Below are 8,236 nucleotides of genomic sequence, written 5' to 3'. Positions count from 1 at the left end.
AGCAGTCTCAAATCCTCGAAAAATGCCCTTAAGCGATGACTTCATCCCCTCACTTTTAATGGTTAAAGCTCAGCTCCATCTTTGGTTACATCATCCAGCTTTGAAACCGTAACACGTTATTAACTTTATCACTGGAAACTTAATACGTGGAGACATTTAGGAGCGTAGGTCTGACCACCGGCCAGATTTCAGATCTCCACCGTAACAGCTGAGATTCAGCACCTGTTAAGCTCTTTGTAATTTCCATGATATGATGTGAAATGCGATATGTAAAAAACGTGATCAGGCTCATTATTCTGCTGAGTGAGCAGGGGGGAGGAAGGAGGTGGGGCTGGGGAAGGACAGGGAGTTTTTTGTGCATGGGGGTTATAGCCAAGGGGGTCATAGTATTGGCATGTGTCTATTGTGCGAGGGGGCCATTGTATTGGGGGGTTTAAAGTTTAAAGTCTGTGTGTGTGTGTGTGTGTGTGTGTAGGCAGACTAATTGTATTCTGCACAGCTAAGGATGGACAAGGCTGACCAGACTCAATTGATGGAGCGGAATGCAGTGCAGAGGTGGAGGAGGACGAAGGAGGAAGAGGAGGAGATCGAGTGCAGTTGGGCAACAAAAGAAAAAAAAGACCATCCCTTGTTTTTCCTTTTGACTTTGAAACATTTTCAAGCATGAGTTTCTAATGTGTCTCCTTTAAAATGTGACTTGTACATGTTCATTTTCAAAGCAAGAGAAGCAGGAGAGTGTGAAGTTTAGTAGATGTCAGCAGAGAAAACAGACATATCGTGTGATTAAAGGATCATTTTGGTAAATAATTAGGCAAGATGAAATTGATAACAAGCTTGGCTTGATTAAGCTGGGTTTAAAAAGGGAAAAGCTTTGCAAAAAAATTTTTTTTAATACTTTTTAGGTCTTTATACTTTTGGACACAGCCAGAACAGCTAAGCTAACCAGCTGCTAATAAAATGCATATGTTTTCTGTCTGTTAATAAACAGTATTTATGTGATTAATTTAATTGATGTATTTCGGTTTTATTTATTTAATTGAAATTAAACTTCTGAAAAATCTGTTTATTTAGATTTCCGATTTTTTTGTTAAAATAAGTTTCCATTCCCTCAAAAATGCTGATAAAAATTATCAAATTATTATCTTTTATTAATCCTGGAGGCAGGGAGATCCCCGGAGTATTTTATTTTAGGACCTCCCTGCATCTTAATACTTCTTGGTAAATAAATTAATCAATCAAGTCATTTTGTCAGCTGTAAGAAAGAAATTCAAGTGTCAAGCGGTAACACTGCAGAATGTCTCATATTCAGGATCAGAATGTTTTAAATTTGAATTCCCACACAGAACTGCAGTATCTACTGCTGATAACGCTACTTGAATTAAACTCTACCCACTCCACAGCATCAAAACTATCCATCAAGGCGACGTTAAGATCATGAACTCGTCTCAGCCGCCAAAAATTATGCATTTGCTTGACCGCCAAAATAAAGTCCCATTGTATTCTCTCCCATTGAATCTAAATAAGGGTATTCTAATGTGGATGTGGTCGAGAGGGACCACATCTGTCTTTCCTATGGACGTATGTAAAACACTATACCTATTGTCAATTTTGGAGGGATCCTGCTCCTTGTGGAGTTTCCCTCCAAATTGATCCAGCCAATTAGAAGCAGTGTGTGGGGGTGGGGCAGACAAGACGGACAGCGGAGAACCTCTGTCCGGCCCCCCCCCCCACCCCCAGCTGGACTCCAACATCAGAAGTCACCAGGCCCAGGGCGTTAGTACAACACCGCTGGGCTGCTGATGGCGATACCCTCATCTGGATTACGAGTGGTGGAAGAGGGAGATGCAGCTAATTGCACCTAATGAGAGTCATAAATGGGAAGTGAAAGGGGGGGGGGGGGGGGGGTGTCGTTCTCCAAAGGGAAATCACTAAAGTGGGTTTCCCTTCCCCAAAAAAACAACAAGGCCGACCAAAGCATTCACATGCAGACTCATTTTGCCACATCACCACAGTCTAATGAGGAAATGCAGCGTCCGTGAAAAGAGTGCGACGCATGCCTGCTGCAATCTGGCTGCAATCTAACGCCGTGGTGGCTTTGGTCGACTAAATTTACCCATAAAAGCTCATGTACCTCGGGAAACCTCCTCTGCCTTCTGCGGCCACTGCGACGTGTTTTCACTCTTTCATCCCCGTCTGACTGTAAGATAAAAAGCCAAATCCTCAGAGTTAGCAGTGGCAGCGTTGTGTGAAGAGCCACTTAAAAAGAGAGCGGCCAGTTTAACCACAAGCTAAACAATTCCCTTGTGTGCTCTCGAGCCCGGAGGAATGTGAGAATCAATGCAGAGCACATCAAGGTTGGCTGCACTGTTGACACTGTTGCTGTGTAAAGTCGGCCTCACTTCAATGGCACCATCATTAACTTTGTACGCAGAGATAAGAGACGGGATCTAACTGCAGCGTCGGGGAGAGATACGATAACTATCAGGCTTCAAGGATGATTATCACACCAGTGCTCCGTGGGGGAAAGAGAGGAGAGGAGAGAGAGAGAGTGGGAAACAATTTGGAGGAGCTGTGAGGTTCGTAAACAGTGGAAATGAATTTTGACGGACTGCGTAAATAAAGGAGCGAAGGGAGACTGTGTGTCCGCAGATGGAGATGATGGTTGGCAGAGAGACGTTGCCATCTTAATCAGGATGTGAGGATGCATCAATAAACAAAATCAGGGGTGAAACAGATCGCTGCTCGCCTCAGAAAACACAAATGGTTGTAGAAGTAAATAATGAAATAAAAGCAAAGCCCTCCATTGTGAGTAAAAATCCTGCAAAATCTTCCTTAAGTTAAAATACAACGTTAACGATACAGAAATATCTAAACTAAAGTACATAAAGTATAGAGTAAATGCATTTAGTTTATACCTATGCCAAATCTGTAGTTTAATATAAGCTTTTAAGTTGTGTTAAATGTCAGTGTCAATTATTAACACATTGGATCTTGCATATTTACTATATTTGAATGAGCAAGTAAGCATATCTAATTTAAATGACTTCACATATTTGGGCACAATACACAGAGAGGTTCATTTCAGACACCTGCAGCCGCTTCCCTCCATTTTGTTAGTGAAAAGTCCAGAGGGCACCCAGCTGTGACCTCTGACCCCAGACACTATAATTAGGTTATATTTGGAGCTGCTGAGTACAAAAGAAAAAGTGAATTGCACCAGTGTGGAGCCATTAAGAATATCTTAAATGCACTTTTAAAGAAACTGATTTGTTTCAAAGTGCCTTTTAAGACTCACCAACAATGACGACAATACCGGACTGGATTAAACAAGAAACTAAAACAAGACCACGTGTGCAAGTGTAACTCACAGTTTGATGACAGAGAAGAGAGTTACTGAAAACATGTGAGAGATTGCTGCAGAGCATGTGTAAACTGAAGCTACATCCACACTACTATGTTTTTATTTCAAAAACGCAACAACTCTGCTGAGGACACGTCTCGCATCCAAACTACTCTACAGTTGAAGAGCCTCTAAAAGAGATTCGTCTGGAAAAGCTGATGGCCCCATTTTAGTTTGAAAACTCCGGTGCTGAATTTTAAATCTGGACCGGCAGAAACGAGATGTTTGGACACGATGGCATAGACACAAACAACGGCTAACTGATTGGATATTTTCGGTCACAGCAAAGCATTCGCTGATTGGTCAGGCTCTTATCACATGACCCCATTCCAGAAGAAAACAACTGACATCGGCATTGTGGAGTTGAATTCTGCATTTTACGATGATTCATCTGCGTAGGAGAAAAGCTTTTATTCCAGCAATCCGCAACAATTCTGCAACCAAGAACCAAATCCTTCCTGTTTACAGTGGTCACGTGACATGTGGCATTTGAACTGATAGCCAAAGTGCTTGCGTGGACATAGACCGTTTTCAGACATGACCTGCAGGTCAGATCTGGGGAACTGGCTCCAGAGTTCACCCACAGTCGGCTCTTATCACCACAAAGTCTCTAGCTATCTTCGTCTATGTCTTTTTGTTTTTACCATTTCTTCACTGGGAAACATCTGTTTTCTTTTAGATCCCTCACTGTTTTCACTGGATTTCTAGGAAGCCAAGCTGATAAAGTCCATAGAGAGAGAGAGAGAGAGTCCAGTGAGTGTCTGAAAGCAGCTACAGTCATATAGACTCAGCCTGAGGCTCGACCCCAGATGCTACAAACAGTTCTCTCATGACTTGTGTCGCTCCTAATAAATCTTGAGATAAATCAGCTCTGTGAAACGAGCCACTGGAGAAATTTTCCTGCAAAATTGATGTGAGATCCCGACGGAGAAGATTAAAGCACAGAGCGCCCGTATGAGAGCATTGTGACAGTGCAGCTAAGTGATCTATTACATGTTTAGAGAAGCATTAGGGAGCATTCTCAGGGTGTCTCCGCGTGTTTCCAGCTGCGTTTGCTATCAAGCCCCTCTGACTCTGTTTATCTGGTATAGGGCCCTCTTCTATTCGGTTTCCCACTGGGCTTTACACCAACATACACGAGCTACACAAACTGAGATGAGAGGCACAAGGCGAAATTTACTGTCATACAAACAAACACATACACAACCAGGATCCTGAGAAAGTGCAATGAGAGAGCAGGTGTCAGTTTTCACATGTGGCTCTCATGGGGGCTCGTAGGGTAAATATGCAGCAGTTTTTTTGTTTGTTGTAGTTTTCTTTTTTCCGAGACTGTAGCGTTGGTTCTTCTCAAGGCTTCTGGTCCCCAGCCTCTTCACCTGCACGGGGAGGCGGGAAAGTGTCGATACCAGTTCTCCCACTGACTCAACACACAGCGAAAACTACTTTTCACAGCCTATCACGCTTTCAAGACCTTGAAGGCACATTGCAATTATAGGTATTGTGGAAAGAATGCTAAGGATTTAGAGCCATCTGAGCTCTAATCTTGATACGATGCAGAAATCCAAATAATCCTAAGTATGTTTTCTTTTGCCGTGTTCTCAGCTTGAGTCCCAAATGAAAACTATTTTTTTTCCCAAAAAATTCTACATTCAAGGTTTAGAGATCCTGATTCCACAGCCACTTCAATCATTATTTCCCGTGAAAGTCCTCAAACCAACCGGGCGAAACATTAAGACGCAGCAAAATCCACGTGGCGGGAAGAGCCTCTTCTCTGCCTCCCCGACCGACGAGGCCGACTGTCACAGTGTCCCGTCCAGGTCTCAGATCTCATTACCAGCAGATAGATGACACTGTGCAGGAAAACAAACAGCAGCGATGTCAGATCAGCCGGATTAGTGCCGAGGTGCCATGGGAAGCTGCAGAGGAGTCTGGGAACGAGGGCGTCGCAACTTCTCAACCCAGGTCAGGTCGTGCTCTGGTGTTTCAGCTGGGACGCACAGATGATAGATAGAGCAGCTGCCACACCAAACTTATGTTATTAAAACTGAGAATCTAAACACATGTATGCAAGCTGAAGGCTGTGTTAACTCCCTTTTTATGAGCTCTGTGAGGTATTTATGAAACTGGTGGCGTTCATCGATCCTCTGTCTAATTTTGTAGGTATGTGCATGGAGCCCCAGCACAAATTAAACTACACAATTAAGCCAGGATATAACACTACAACTTTCCCCCGAAAGTGGCAGAGAGGTACAGAACTTTATCAAACGTTCCACATTGACAAGGCACACCTAAACATGCAAACTAAGTACAAACATTCTGTTTAATTAGAGCAATTAAATAAAATGGAATAATACTGCTGTATAATTAACGTTGTTACAGTTAGATATCATGACGCCCGAGTCAGTAGAAATTTTTATGAATTTTCAACAGGTAATGTGCAACAGGTGTTTGTTTTTTTACCTTTGCCGTGCATTAACACTTTCTTACACTTTTATTTTTCCACAACAACGTATTTTCCTTTTTTGTATCCAAATCTTCGAAAAAGCTGAAGCGTTTTGAATATTTACAAACTTCTTGGTCTACTTCAAGTTTTTATCATTGCATTATCAGAATGCCTTGGTAAAAAGGAGTGACATATATTCCATTCTATGAAATTTGCATGATATTTGCAGCCCACACAACTGTAGAATTCTCCCAACATTGAATAGATCATACAAGGACTCTGTATAATCAAAGTAAAATTAGCATCTCAAACATTTCTGGATTCCCCTCCCTCGTGCAAAACCATGTAAACAGACATCGTTGGTATGTGTGAAAACGTTTGAAAAGAGTCTCTCTGTGTGTGAAGCGGCGAGAAGAGGCAGCGAGAGAGACACACAATGTCAAGGTCCCATAAATATCAGTGACACCACACTGTCACTACATCCTCTCTGTGTTTACACGTTCACACACACACCCACACACACAGAGGGGTATATATAGAACAAGTAAATAGACACAGCCACAAACATGCATGCAAACTCTCGTATGCGTACAAACAGCTCCGTTTGAAGACGCTCTCATTGGCGGGCCGGTGAGAAATTGAAGAAAAACAGAGAGAGAGAGAGTTTACGGGAATCGGGTTCAGTGATTCAAGTATGAGGTCAGAGATGGAAACGTAGGAACAACCAGGTCTGATGGTTCACACACTCACACTGACCGTTAGCAGGAACAGTTTGTTTGTATGCAGGTTTGCACTCTGATGTGAAATTTGTGATTTATTTTCATATGCACTGTCTGGTGTGAAAGACCTGGGACACTAACAAGGGGGATGATTCTAAGTATCAAATAAATTACTTTTCAAGAAATAGTTATTTCATCATAAAAAATCAGGGTGAGGAAGAAGAAGAAGAAGAAGAAGAAGAAGAAGAAGAAGAAGAAGAAGAAGAAGAAGAAGAAGAAGAAGAAGAAGAAGAAAGTGCTTTGAAAGTACATGGGGATAAAACATCAAAGAACAAACATAATTAAGAAAGATGTCATATATGATAAAAAATATAAAAAACAGACAACATCATTTAAAGCCAGTTCAAAATAAAGCATTCACAGGCTTCACTAAAGCCTCTGGGCCTGATGGTAAAAGCCTGGTCACCCAGTTAACTCCCAACCCTGGACTTTGGAAGGATAAAAAGATTTACTCTTAACTTTACTGAGACCTTTGAGTTCCTGCAGAGGATCCCCGTTCGGGGGCAAAGTTCCTGCGTTTTAAATGCAGCTTGGTCACCAGCCTTAAGACTCTAGGATTGAGTGAGTAGCTTTGTAATATGTCCGGGGGAGCTGACCATGCTGAGTTTAAAAGTTATTAAAACACTCTTAAAATCCATTCTTAATGTAACTGGGGGGCAAAAATGCAGAAAGATAAGAAATCGAGCGATATTGGCCCTTTACCCTGGGTGATGGTTAAAATGCAAAAGCAAGAGCCGAGACACAGAGTGTTGACTGATGCATGTTATCAGGAAACTTCAGTAGTACAGGGATGAAAGACAAAAATATAACTCAACAGGTCCTGCACCAATAAAGCATCAACTTTCCAATGACACAGTCGTTTACTTTACTCTGTACATGTCTGTCCCCCATACTAACCCTAAACTTTTTTTTGGTATTGAAAACTCTGAGAATTACCACTGTCATCTCCCTGTGTTGGAAACAGGAGGTGTCCCGTGCACTGTTACAACCACATGCAGTCAGTAAATACGATCCAGGCCGGGTCGGACTGTAGCTCAGGTCACGCCACAGTCAGAAGGAGTGTGTGCTATTGTTTTAACGGACACGTGTGAATACATGCACACTGACGGGCTTGACAAAGTGTGTAAAAGTGCATTTGACTCCACTGTGCACACATGGATGCCCTGACACATCTCTGAAGTCCATAACTAAGTTTGGCCACTTATATATTCATGTTTGAGTTGAAGAAAGAACCACCACCTCCTCCTCCAGCTCTGCAGAAAACAATACTCAGTGCTGCTGCAGACAATAAAGCAGCTGGATTTCTGCACATGTGCCTTTGTGTCGGTCTGAGGTCTTGTCATAACTCCATCGCAGGGGCCTGGACTCACACACACACCCATGCAAAACCACACACACACTGAAAGTCACCGACTCGGGGAGATGCATGGCAGTGCTGCCACAAAAGAATATTTGATTTGGTTATAAATACCGCGACATGAAAGAGAAGCTCAGCGGGAGGAAGGGCAGAGGGCACGGCAGCCAGAGGAGACGGAATCTTCATCATCATCATCATCACTATCATCATGTCTGACAATCAGGTTAGGGGTTTTAAACTGTGACCACTGCTTTATG

The sequence above is a fragment of the Platichthys flesus genome, chromosome 20 (genome assembly GCF_949316205.1).
Source record: "Platichthys flesus chromosome 20, fPlaFle2.1, whole genome shotgun sequence".
Taxonomy (NCBI): Eukaryota; Metazoa; Chordata; class Actinopteri; order Pleuronectiformes; family Pleuronectidae; genus Platichthys; species Platichthys flesus.
The sequence above is the reverse complement of the archived record's forward strand: the minus strand, read 5'-3'. Positions refer to the sequence as shown.